This window comes from Siniperca chuatsi, linkage group LG20 (assembly GCF_020085105.1).
Source record: "Siniperca chuatsi isolate FFG_IHB_CAS linkage group LG20, ASM2008510v1, whole genome shotgun sequence".
NCBI lineage: Eukaryota > Metazoa > Chordata > Actinopteri > Centrarchiformes > Sinipercidae > Siniperca > Siniperca chuatsi.
The window spans coordinates 2,063,979-2,077,004 of record NC_058061.1 but is presented as its reverse complement, the minus strand read 5'-3'; the positions used below and the strand labels follow the sequence as shown (position 1 = coordinate 2,077,004).

Genomic DNA, 13,026 nt, shown 5'->3' with positions numbered 1-13,026 from the left:
ATTTTAGTGGTTGATCCACAGTACAGCCCTACAGTAGTTTCAATCTCATTCATATAAAATGTTGCAATAAGATTTTACCATCAATAACTGACAACAATCAACACAAATATTACAATGATAATGAAAGTAAATTAGAAACAATATAAAGAGGTCTGACTAGATGGAAGCTTCAAGGATTTATATTTATAAAATCTTGTGTTTCCACTTATTATTCCGGAGTTAAATCACTCAGTCGCAGTCAGATTAGTTGGTTTGTTATAAAGAACATTGATTTAAAGTTCACTCGACATGGATTTCTTTTCACACTGTATCTGACAACAGTTTCAAACCCTGTATACTCTCCATATACACTCTTTGTTCTGGATTACAAATTCCTAAATCTGCAATCTAACCACCACAGAGAGAGCTGTTTAGATTTATATTTTATCCCACATCTGAAGACGTCTTTCATTCCTCTCTGGCTGCTGCTGAACTATCAGAATTATCTGTTTTCTCCACAGTGTTTTTCTGCAGAAATTCACACATCATCATTTTTCTGGCAGAGGTGAAGGCTATGAGGTGTCAGAACAATTCTCGGCACAGTTCCAGCAGAGTAGAGGAGGTGGGAGACCGAAACAGCCTCTGAGGTGGTGGTGAAGACCGGTTTCCATGCCTACACAGCAAGTGGTTAACAGGGTCTCATAGTGAGTTTTGCAGCTGCTGGTCACACACTCAAGACAGCACAAAATAGCAGTGAAGCCAGTGAAGCAGCAGATCCTCTAAAATGGCATTGTTTTTCAGTAGCGTCGGTTCAAATCTCTTTTGTAGGCAGTTTGTTAAAAGTCTGTCTGGTGTTTGTCTGAATAGCATGTTGATGTTCGTGCTCAGTGTGAATTCAGTCTCAGCGTCATTGCTCTACACTGGAGTTCAATAGGAAGACAAAGGCAGTAAGGTTGAGTGTTTGGTTCCCTGTAAGAGCTGAGCTCTGACCCTGTTGAACTTTGGGTGGACCTATTGGCTGGATGTTGGCCACATATAACTAACACTGTAGAAAGTCACAGTAGTACAGTACAATAAATTCTGAAAATAGTGTCAGGGAGAACCATGCCATTATTTGGGGCCAGCTTATATTAGAGATGGGCCTTTATTTTTAATTTCCCCTGTCCTCCAGTTAATGCAAACGCAACATTTTCTCCATTTTTACCTGTCTTGATACATTCAGTATAATGTCCATATCCACAGCACCAGTTCCCTCAGTGCAACACCAGAGTCATGTCAGGTGTTCCACTGCGCCTTTTCTCCCAAATGATGTCAAGCTACTATTAATGAAGCTCAACACTTCCTCCAAAAGACTGGAATTAATTGTATGAAAACATTATTTCTGTTAAATAGTAGAAATTGAGAGAGAAAGAGTGGTAAATATATACATTTATTATTGTACTGATGGAAACAGTGCTGGGGAAATGGACATTATACTACATTTACTATGTGAGCTGCACGCTGCAGGTAATTCCACCCCCCTCAGTGCTTTTGTACGGCCTTTATTAGCAACCAGCCTTTATTTGTTCATGCTGGCCACTCCCCCGGCAATTTTTTGAATAACTGCTTTTATATTAGAATTTGCCGTGAGTGTATTTTGCATAAAATAACACCCTGCTAATATATAAAACTGTAAATGCAAGTGTGATGTATGGGTAGGAGTGTACATCACTTCAGAAGCTCTCAGATTTTCACAAGCCACCAACAGCTGATGGACAAAATAACAGAAACACATGCAAACTGAGTTTAAAGTCACAGTGAAACAGCACTTAGAGCATCTTTAGCTTCTGTAATGGGCCATACCTTCGAGTGAAACAGAATATGTGGATGGGGGATTTGAGTGGGTCACACTGATCACCTCCACAAACACCTTCCTCACCCATGTTGTTCGATCAGGAGGTGGAGGGCAAGGGAAAAATGAATAAAATTATCATTTTGATCTCAAATAAGCTCTTTTTGAAATGTGTGTTTTGAAAACAACCTATTCCACTGATATCCAAACACTGACCTCTGACCTGTGATATTGCTCTGCTCCTCCATTACAAACCACAAGATAATGGTCAACTGCAGTTTTATACGATGGGAGGAGTTAGCTGGTCTCCCCACGTCCCATTTAAATGGACTCATTTATGTACACAGCCCTTGAGTGCAGAATGAGTCATCAAAAATATTTAAATATTTTACAGAGAGAAAATAGATATACAATATAAATACTCAAACATCATTTTTTACATATACCAAGAGACAAACACCAATTAGAGTAGGAAATGAACTTGGAAAATGTATTTTGTATTTCACTGAGTCATTAAACCTGCAATAACTGATTTATTTGGCCAATTTGTGGCAGTGGAAACAAATTTTAAGCACAACGTTGTCAGCTGATATGGTGAACTTGTTAGCGAACAGTTGCTTATTTACACATCCAACAGTTTCAGAGCAACATTATCATTCATTTGGAGTTGCTTTTCTGACCACCTGGTAGTGGTGGAATGTAACCAAGTACAACCAAGTGTTGTACTTCAGTATAATTTTGAGGTATTTGTACTTTACTTGAGTATTTCCACTGTATGCTACTTTATATTTTTACTCCATACATTTCAGAGGGAAATTTTGTATTTTTCACTTCACCGCTTTAGTTACTAGTTTCTTTGCAGATTATTAAAACAAAATATAATCAACTAATAAATCATGATGTATTATTATAGATTAAGTTTATAAAATAGTTAAAATCACCCCCACCTTTAATAGCTATAGCAATAATAATAATAATAATAATAATCCAGTAATGTAATATATACTATTCTGAAATAGGCCGTTCTGCATAATGAGTACTTATACATTTGGTACTTTAAAGATATTTTGATGCTAATAGTTTTGTATTTTAACTGAACTGAAATTTTGAAAGCAGGCTACAAGCTTTTACTTGTAACAGTATTTCTACACTGTGGAGTTGCTACTTTTACTTAAGTAAAAGATCAGAATACTTCTTCCACCACTGCCACCTGATGAAGTCCAGTATTCTCTCTGTTAGCTCTGTTTTTGGTCTCTACCAACCCCTGAGGGAAACATCTGGCTCTTTGTTCAGCAGCTAGTCTCTGTCTCTGTAACTGTGTCTGTCTGCTGCTCAGCTGGTAGTGCACATTGGCTTTTTCTGTGAAAACGACGCTATGAGAGCGGTGAGAGTGAACCAAAACAGTGAAGCTGTGGGCCGGACAGATAAACGATGAGCTGAAACTCACTAGAAAGCTCGGTAAAACCGAGGGGGACAGTACACTGTCGCATTGTTTTTCACATTTCATTTCATGAACTGTTATTAAATGGCACATACTTTAAACTTCCAACTCTTCCATAACTAAATCTCAATCACAAAAGAGGCTACAAAGGCAAATAATATTACATGTACTGAACATATTAGTGAGTTCTCTGTTTTCTTGTAAAACTGACCCAACAAAGCGCTGCTAGACAGAGTTGACAAACCTCTGCTAATTGGCATGCAGCTTAACATGACTCACCTTTGAACTGCAGAGGCGTTTGTACTTTATCTATTAAATTGGAGTCACTTGTTTTTGAACACATTTGCAGGTAGTTTGTTAGTTAGTGTAGAGTTTGTTACAGCAAATGATGATTTAGTATTTTGCATTTACCAGTTTGTTAATGGAGGTTGTGAAGGAAGTAATGAATAAGAAATGTATCTGCAGGCTCTGCAAAAAGGACAACACGTGTCGCAGAATCACACTGCAGTCAGTATATTATCACTTTAATATCACTGTAATATCAGTATTATTATGTACTGTGACAAATCATGATAGAATGTGTCAAATGTTTGAGAAAGTCTTATTTGTCTGTCAAACAAAGACAAATTGTAATGTAGGGTAAATTAGGATGTTATTTATTTTGTATCTGTAGGAAGAATCATCTTCATCCTCCTCTTCTTCTACTACGTGCAAGTTCATTGCCATCAAAGCTTATACTACAAGTTGTTTCCCTCGTTTTCTTTCTTACATGCAGTTTACTGCCTTTTGGAAAATGCAACGATCAAAATGAAGCGGGAGAAAATATGTTGGAGGAACTTTATGCTCAGTCTGTTCCCGAGAGGACTTCCTATCTGTCTTTGCTCTCACCGCCCACACACACTCTCACATATATCCAACAATAATATCATTTTGACTTTAGCTATAAATTGAGGATATTTTTCCTGTGAAGAGCGCTCTTCCTATGGGGATACTTTTACAGGCTGATCCTTATTGAGCTATTCAGTAAACTAGTGATTAGGCAGACAGGATATTGATCTTTTTATCATGTGAAGTCGAAAGCCAGTCACAGTCAAGTATGACCATGAAAAGACTAGTGTCTCTGTAGGCGTGCTTGTAGGTGTTGTGTTATTTCACTAATGTATCTAATAAGTGTGGCTACTGTTTAGACTGACATCTAGTAACTAAAAACTGATCAAACAGAAAAAAGACAATCAGAGCAGCAATGAGTACACAAGAAATCAGGTTTAATTATTTTTAATACAATGGTGCACGCACTGCCAATTTATCCCACCACACTGCTGTCACAGTGATAAGTCTTAAAGGCAGAATGAGTAGGATCTGTCGGTCGCTTTTTGTAAACACACCATTCAAAGTTGGCTTGAGATACATCCATGACACTCAGAGAGCCGAGGAGAGGGACGGAGACAGCGATGTAACCTGGTCGCTACTTCTTATAGAGTCCCGACCGCACACCCGCGCTGTTAATGACTGGGGGCTGCACACCACTGCCCAATGGCTGATGCCCGTCTCTGCAGATTCAGACACCGCCACGCACTTGATGATTGAGAGGGAATATTTTTCTATGAGTCTATACATTGTTTTTTTAGGAAACTCCTACTCATTATGCCTTTAAGTGCACACAAGCACACTGATGCACAATCGGCGGGGATGTTAAAGGAAAAACTCAAATGTTTGTGATGGTGCTACAACCAGCACGAGCAACTCTCCGACAATTTGGTATTTTCCTGACCTTGAAATGCCTGTCTGGTCATTTTGTGCCCAGCACAGTTTGCACCGTGTGCAGGTGGGAGGACAGACGCAGACTGGCGGGAGGTTCATTCAAATGAGGCAGCACAAAGCAAGTTGTTGCTTTTTAGTGGAAAATGTGTGAGAACAGACGCCGAAACACGTCTGGTCACTCTGCAAAGTAAATACTTGGAAGAAATGACTGAATAATGCTTGAAAATGCAAATAAACAATTGTAATTAAACATTCTCCAAGCAGATGATGCATGTAATTTGGCTCAATTGATGATTAATTCATCACTACACCCTCCGATCTATATTCACCTTCACCCAGCCCTTTTGCACTGTGCGCTGCTGCATTTATATGAACCAAAATAGCAGGTCAGCGGTGGAGATCTAAAAACCTTGGTGCATAAAAGCAAAACTAGATGACACTAGGGGAAACTGTTGTGTTTTTTGTGATCGGCTGAACCAACTCGAGGAGTTCAACACACTATCTTGACTTTTTGAACACCATCTTGCAATAGTAAAACATGAAACCTCAACGTTCTTCTTGTCCTACATGAACTCTTGTCTTGTGAAGAGCTGCTTTTAGCACAGCTCTCATGGGCTTTAACACTCAGAGATGCTGTGGAGGCTCTTTTTTTCATTCTCTGACAAAGCGAGCTGGAGATGAGTGCTGAAAGTATCTTGACTCGTCCTGACAGGATGAACTTGACCTCCAGTCATTCTTGGAGTCTCAACGGCCTGGATGGAGGTCATCATGTTGCTGTTAAAAGCAGCACTCCCTGAAATACTTTGCCACCCTACAGCTCGGAATTGTGGGTGTGCGCATCTGAATGTGTTCAAGTAAAATCGGAAAAAGCTTTAATGTGTTTTATTGTTGCACATGTGTGTTCACGTGCATGTAGATTCTTGTAAAACTGAGACTGCCAGCTGTGTTTGTGTTAGCGCATGTTTTTGTGTGACTTTTGTGCATTTTTGTGTATGTCTCTAAGTGTTCATGTATGTGTTGATGCTTGTTGGTGTCCATTACATTCAGTTTGAGACTGTGATGCAGAAAGAGAGTTGGATATGAAGCTCAACATCAGAGCAGATTGCCATCCAGAACAGAGCGAAGGTGTGAATCCTCAATGTCAAAAGCACTGCAGTTCTGACTGTCTTCATCAGTACGGTGACGTCGTCGCAGACTAATGATGTTCTCTGTTCTTTACTTCAGCCTTGAGAACGATGCTCTGTTCTTTATTGCAGACCACAGATGCCTTCAGTTCTTTATCATTGACTAAACATGTTCATTTCATCTAAAGTTGAAGATCCCTGGCCTTCATCTCAAATCAAACATGTTTTCTAGTGGCCATTTCAACCAAAAGAAAAGAACATGAACAATTGCGAATGTAATTTACTCTATCTCAAACTGCAAAGTCAACACATTTGTCATCTTTCGTCATCTCAGACTTGTCTAACTTTGATGTGATTGAGACTGAAAGATCATTCTTGACTTGAACAATAGATGATAAACGGTCTTCTCACCACAAGGTCCATTTATTAGCTGTTCCAGAGCTTTTAATCTTCCACAGCCTTCCTCAGATGTTCTCTGTCCCTCATGTAAAACTAAACATGTTCTCTGTTCTTCACTCTACCTTGTAATACAGATTCTCGGTCAGAAACTATCCATCCATTCATTTCCTGCTGCTTATCTGGGTCCAGGTTGCAGTGGCAGCAGGCTATGCGCAGTAGCCCAGATACATTTCTCCTCCAGCTCTTCCTAGATGATCCTGAGGTGTTCTCCGGCCAGATGGAAAAAATATTCCCCCCAGCGTGTGTTCTGGGTCTGCCCCGGGGTCTCCTCCTGGACAGGTCAGACAGACATGACAGGGAGGAATCCAGGAGGCATCCTGATCAGATGCTGAACCACCTCAATTGGCTACTTTCAATATGAAGGAGTAGCTCCTCACTCTGAACCTGCCTCCTTTAAAGCAGACTCTCTATTGCCTCTCACAGCCCTGAAGGCTGTGGGCATGTTTAGCATTGAGCACATATTTTACACGCTCTGCTCCGAATGGGCAGTTATGTTCTCCCATTGCCACTTTACGGTTCACGATGAAGTAGTTCATTTTCCGAAATGTTTTTCTATGCATCGTTTTTCTCATTCAAGTTATATCAGAGAGGATCGGGATGCCATTGAAGCTTTCCTTTCATTCTTCTCAAGTACTTTTACATTGTTGAGTTGAGTAGCAAACAACTTGCATTACATTTGCATTATGTTGAACATTTCTAAACTTCTTTGAGCTGCACCGCTGGGCGACCTTTGAGTCTTTGAGTAGTGGTGGCCAACTACGAAGGAAACTAACTTTGGCTGCTTGTATCCATTATTCATAAGTAAAGATCAACATTACATCTCAAGCAAAAAAATATTCTCTTCAGTCCGCCTGCTTCCGTTTTTCATCTCAGTGTAAAGATGTTCTAAATATTGTCTCTGTTCTTCAGTTCGCCTTAAGCTCCTTAGCCCTTCTCGGACAAAGAAGTTCTCTGTTCCCCACTCCATCCTCTGCAGATATTCTCTGCTCTTGTGATTCTAGAGAGAAGTCTGGAGAATGTCACTTTTTCCAACACAGTCCAGAAAGAATGTTCTCCAGATAGAGACACGTATCTTGCTGTTGTTTTTGCTTTCCAGCTTTAGAGTGCGCAAAAAAGAAAGAAAACTACAGAGAGAAATAAAGAATCACCCCCGAGTATCAGAGCAACGCTAAACTCGACTTTGTGCTTTTAGGGGTAGATTTTTAGAGCCATGGGGGTGCGTTCCCCAGCAGGCGTCATCCTCGTGGGTTTGATCCCAGTCTGTTCCATTAACATGGTGTTAAAGCAGCCTGTCCCTGGTGTAACGTCCCTGCTCGCTGCTGCTCCCACCGCCTGTTAATGATTGTTGTCAGGACTATTAAACCCACAGAGAGAGACAGAGAGGGGGAAGGCAGTAGAGCATAATATAAACCAGCTAACCCCCTAATCCCCCTGTACTGGACCACTCACATCCCCTGAGCTCTGCTGCTGGCTGCAGAAATGAAACAGGAACACTCTGAAAATCCCACAATAGTTCTTTAGCTCTGCATCTTTATACTTTTAGAATAATTTCACTTCCCTCTCCCAGTGCAACAATGTCTTGGTTACTAAAAATACCACTCTTTACTACTACATAGAACATTTCCTGTACATTTCTGGTCTTTGTATCGCAAAGTTTCTCCCAGATAGAAAAAAATGCCCCTTGTTATACATGGCTTCAAAAGATTTTGACAGTTTAAAAAATGTCAAGTGGACATTTAAAGTTAAGGCTACCAATGTTCAGTATCTTACATGTTGTCAACAAATCTCATGAAAAAACATAAATCACAGATATAACATAAAACAGTTCACAGATATATAGTTTCATTTCTCAAAAAAGGCTCAGTAATTTCCTAAAACAGCTGCTCACTGTAGTTTTTCCTTGCCACTGTCGCCAAGTGCTTGCTCATGGTGGGAATAGTTGAGTCTCTGTAAATAATATTAAAAAGAGTACGGTCTAGACAATTCTCAAAGTGCAATGAGATAACTGCTGTTATGAATTGGCACTATATAAATAAAATTGAATTGAATAGTTTTTATCAAACAAACAGGAGGAAATAGTGCATTTGTTGGGGACTACTTTCAGCAGGACGGTGTGTGTGGGGCTGAGTCAGAATAAACTACAGTGTGTGTGTTCATGGTGATGAAGGAACGTGTCACCCAGTGCAACAGTGCGGCTCGCTGATGTGTTTTTAATAGTTTTTGAACAACAGTGGAGCTCTGTGGCTCGGAGGAAGATGATCCATCAGGCTGTGATTCACACACAGTACTAGGATGCATTAATTGTTGCTTTGGGTCTTTCCATGGGATTTGCTGACAGTAAGAATAATATTTAATTTCACTTATGCTTCAAATTGGTGTTGGTGTTGTGTAATGATGCCCATATTTAGTTTTAATTTCTATGCTCAGTCCTACTTGTTATTGATTAAAACTTGTTCTTGTACATTTAAGAAACTACACAAGTTAACACTGAAAAATAGATACTGTAAATAACAATGTCTTTACTTAGAAGCAGTTCATCACTCAATATTTAGCAGAGCAACCCTCATTCTGTCGCGCAGCTTTAATGTATCTTGCCGTGCCCAATCAATACTTCATCAGCACCTTGTAACGTTGATGTGCTGCTGGGGGAATATAACAAACAGTTGAAACGGCTGCTGAAAAGAGAAAAATACAGATATTCCAGCCCTATGGTGTCTCCATTTTCTTAAAGGCTGCAGTGTCTTATTTTGTCAATGTTGCTGTTGTGAATATTTATTTGCAACCTATTGGCAGCATGTTGCCTTGTAGGCAAAACAAAATAGCTTTCTTTTTATCTTCTTAAACAACATTTGGTTTTAAGATATGGCATGTGTTGTTTATCTGTTACCAATACAGGATCTCTAGGTTTTCTTGACTCTCTTTAAAAACATTTTACCACAAGGTTTTGAAACCTGGAGAAGACGGAGTAATCAGTGTTGATGTAGCATTTGTCAGGGACGGCGTGTCAGACGCTTTAATTCTTTAATCATCCTGCCAACCTTATAGTGCCACTTGCACTCACAGTGCAGTGTTTAATCTAAAAGAAACTTGGAGAAGCTTGTTTTTGATAAGATGCTGGTGTCAAGTGTCACACCTGCAAATAAATAAGGGAGTAACAGTATTTGTGCGATTTTTAAATGAGTGAAAAAGTGGTTATAGAAGTGAGGACAGATTTGAAAAGAGATTTCCACAACAGGAGGCTTCGTGGCGCTGTGGTGTAGAACTGGCATAAAGGCTGTGTTGATGCTATCATTTTGATCTGTTATTTTTTCCACTGAACTGGTTCTGACTGGATCTCAGTGTACGTGCTCAAAGACTTCCCCTGCAGTGTTTTTTCAGACTCAGGTTTGCTCGTGGTGGGACCATGACTGGCTTCCAAACTCGTTGCGATGTCACAGACTCCTGCTGGTGTGTCCAGGTGGTTAACTGAGATTTAAGATGAGCTTTCCCCCTTTGGACAACAGCTTGTGAATACAGTGCTGCTCAGCAGCAAACAGCTACTTCTGGATGTCCACAGCATTACAAGGATGAGGACGTCTCCTATAGCAACAAGTGTCTACATTCTCTGTTCGGCCTTTATTCCTCAGACAGATGAAGTGATCGCAAGGCCGGACCCATGCACTGTCATGTATCGGAGGAAAGAGAAAAAAGGCTAACTGTCTCAAGTTGAGAGGACGCTGTGTCTTCAGTCATATCCCCGATCCTCAGGCCTGATGTCTGCTTGATTCCCTCTGTGTCGTCTGGCTCTTTGCTCTCACTCGCGCCGAGCTTCTCACACATTTGTGTAGCTGTCAGTCATGTGAGTCAGCCTTCATCATCGTCATCCTCCCGCCCGTCCCTCGGGGCTGACTGCTGCATCAGGAAGGGTCGCGGTCGTGTTGTGACCTCATCAGACGACACAAAGAGAGGGACGAGAGTGAGCAGCTACGCAGCTTAAATTCACCAAAAAATAGGCTCCACAAATGTTTTATTAAACAGGTTTTGTAGGTCTCAAATATACGCACAAAGCTTTTTGGTGAGAATCAGTGAATGTAAACATAACTGTTTTACGAAAAACTCCGCAAGGTATCTTTAGTATGAAAACCCACAAACGTTTTTAAAGTTCTCAGAACTGTACTATGAAGTGGTTTGTTTGCTCATTCGTTGGTATGATAATGCTCCCGCAATTATTCAGTAAGTTATTCACAGTAAGTTACTTGGGTTGACTTCATTAGACGTGAAATCATTTTCATTTTTGATTCCACACAGTCTGCTTCTACAATCATATTTTCAGCCAAATTACTACAAATATCGGCTAACCTGTTTATTTGTTTTAGGAAAGTTGAGATAAAGTTTTAGATTCATCTCTAAGACTAAAACTCTTCTCAGCATTTCAGCATGCTGTGCTATCAGTGTTTTAGAGCTCGTAACAACTAAGATTTCTCTTCCTTCAGAAACGAATGTGTTTTCCTGGTCTAAAGACTGATTTTCCGCTGTGCTGTGGAGAAAACGACCCTTAAAAATGCGACTGAAGCCACTAAAATGTTAAAAATTACAATAAAGCTACATAAATGACAAAAACAGATAAAACAACAATAATGAATTATACTAGGCCATTAATGTGGCCCACATTTAGATAAACCGCCTGGGTTCGAGAGTCATCCGCACACACATGTGTGTCTGCATGGCTGAGTTGTACTTATCACACACAAAAGCACACACATGTGGGACTTTTGGTAAATAATCACATGTGTATGTACATGCCTCTTGTCCCCCATAGTATGTGTGCGTGTGTGTGCGCACACATGCGCGTGTGTGATAATATCTGCAGTCCATCTGGGCCCAGTAAAGGTTATGGTGAGTGGTGTAGTATCTCCAAGTAGGAGATGCCATTTGAAGTGTGCAATGGGAACAGGGCCTGAACTATAGGTTAACCACTGACAACATCATCTGCAAACACATGCACACACACACACACACACACACACACACACACACACACACACACAGATGTAAAAATGTCGCCTTTAGAGTGATTCGAACTACACTGCCTGATAAATGTTCTTATTTTTCGGCTCTTTAGAGGTGTAGTGAAGAGGCTGTGTTCCCTCGAGGTTTTTGCTGTAAGTTGTTAACTAAGTTGAGTGGAGTTACATGTTAGTGTTTGGTGATCTGGAAGCCAAATGAGGACCTATTAGAAAACATCTGGCAGGCTGAGCCCTGAGGACAGCGAGCAAATACGTATATATACACATACATATACACAGTCATACATTCATGGCAGCATTCTGTGTGTGTGTGTGCAATCCCTTACGCTGACAAACAGCTGCTAAATACGCTAGCTGTTAGTGTGTGGAATGTGTATGTGTTCAGTAATGAAATAGTCTAAAACACAAGCTGTCCTAGCCTTTTCCGGCACTCAGCCATATCCCACTGCCCTTTTTGGAAGGAGAAAACTCAGGAAACAGCTCGTAAATGAACCTGGTTTTTGTTTAAAGTACTACAGATGTGTGATCACAAGCTCAAGAATGAACTTCTGTGCTCATGAATGTGTCAGTTTTTGGCCACAGCAGTGGTGCAGTTCACAGGTCAGTCTGTTGGTTCAACACTTTGACAGTTAGGATGGCTTGTCTTGAAATTTGGTTCGGACACTAATGGTCTCCAGAGGATGAGTCCTAATGACAACAAGTCAAAATGTCAACTTGCTGAACACTTCAGTTCATTACAGACTACTTGTAAAATGAATGTCAAATTGCGTGCTATTAAACCAAAGGTTAGCATGTTACACTAATATGTGAAATGCTGTATTGCCATGAGACCATGTTACATGTTTAACATCAGCATGTTAAAGTCCACGCAGGTATGTTCACTTATTTGGCTGTCTGACCTATTTTCAGGACTGTGAGTGTATACAGGCTGTGGAAGATACGCCTTTTGCCCAGCAGACATTTTGAAAAAATCTATTCTATCTCTAAGTGTCCCAGTAACTCATGACAGCGTGACAGTGTGCCAGCATTATAGACCCTTTTCACGGCAGACATTTTGACTTGTCAAAGCAGGAAAATCACAGGTGTAAGAAATAATATTAACAATGGCTCCATTCCATTAAAGGTGGAGTATACGATTTTGGAGAAATCCAATACCATGACAAAGACCATGATATAGAGCGAACAACGACACAGCAAGTAACATAACTAACGTTAGCTAGGTTGTGTGTTAGCTTAGCTAGGTTGTGGGTTAGCATACTGTCCTACAGCTGCTGCTGCGAAGCTAACAGCCAGAGAGGACGAGCCGGTTTCCCAGAGCCAGCACAGCAGCTCCAGACAGCGATGCTCACAACTCTCCTGCTGCTATAGCTAACATCACAACAGCAGCAGATCTTGGCAAACTAGAAAGTATGTCTGTGGGCAAGT

At 40.5% G+C, this 13,026-nt stretch overlaps 1 protein-coding gene across 5 annotated transcripts in view; it reads left to right on the top strand.

Annotated features, from left to right (window-relative positions):
- grid1b (glutamate receptor, ionotropic, delta 1b) overlaps positions 1–13,026 on the top strand; it is a 527,867-nt gene that overhangs the window by 424,516 nt on the left and 90,325 nt on the right. The gene's annotated exons all lie outside the window — the stretch shown is intronic.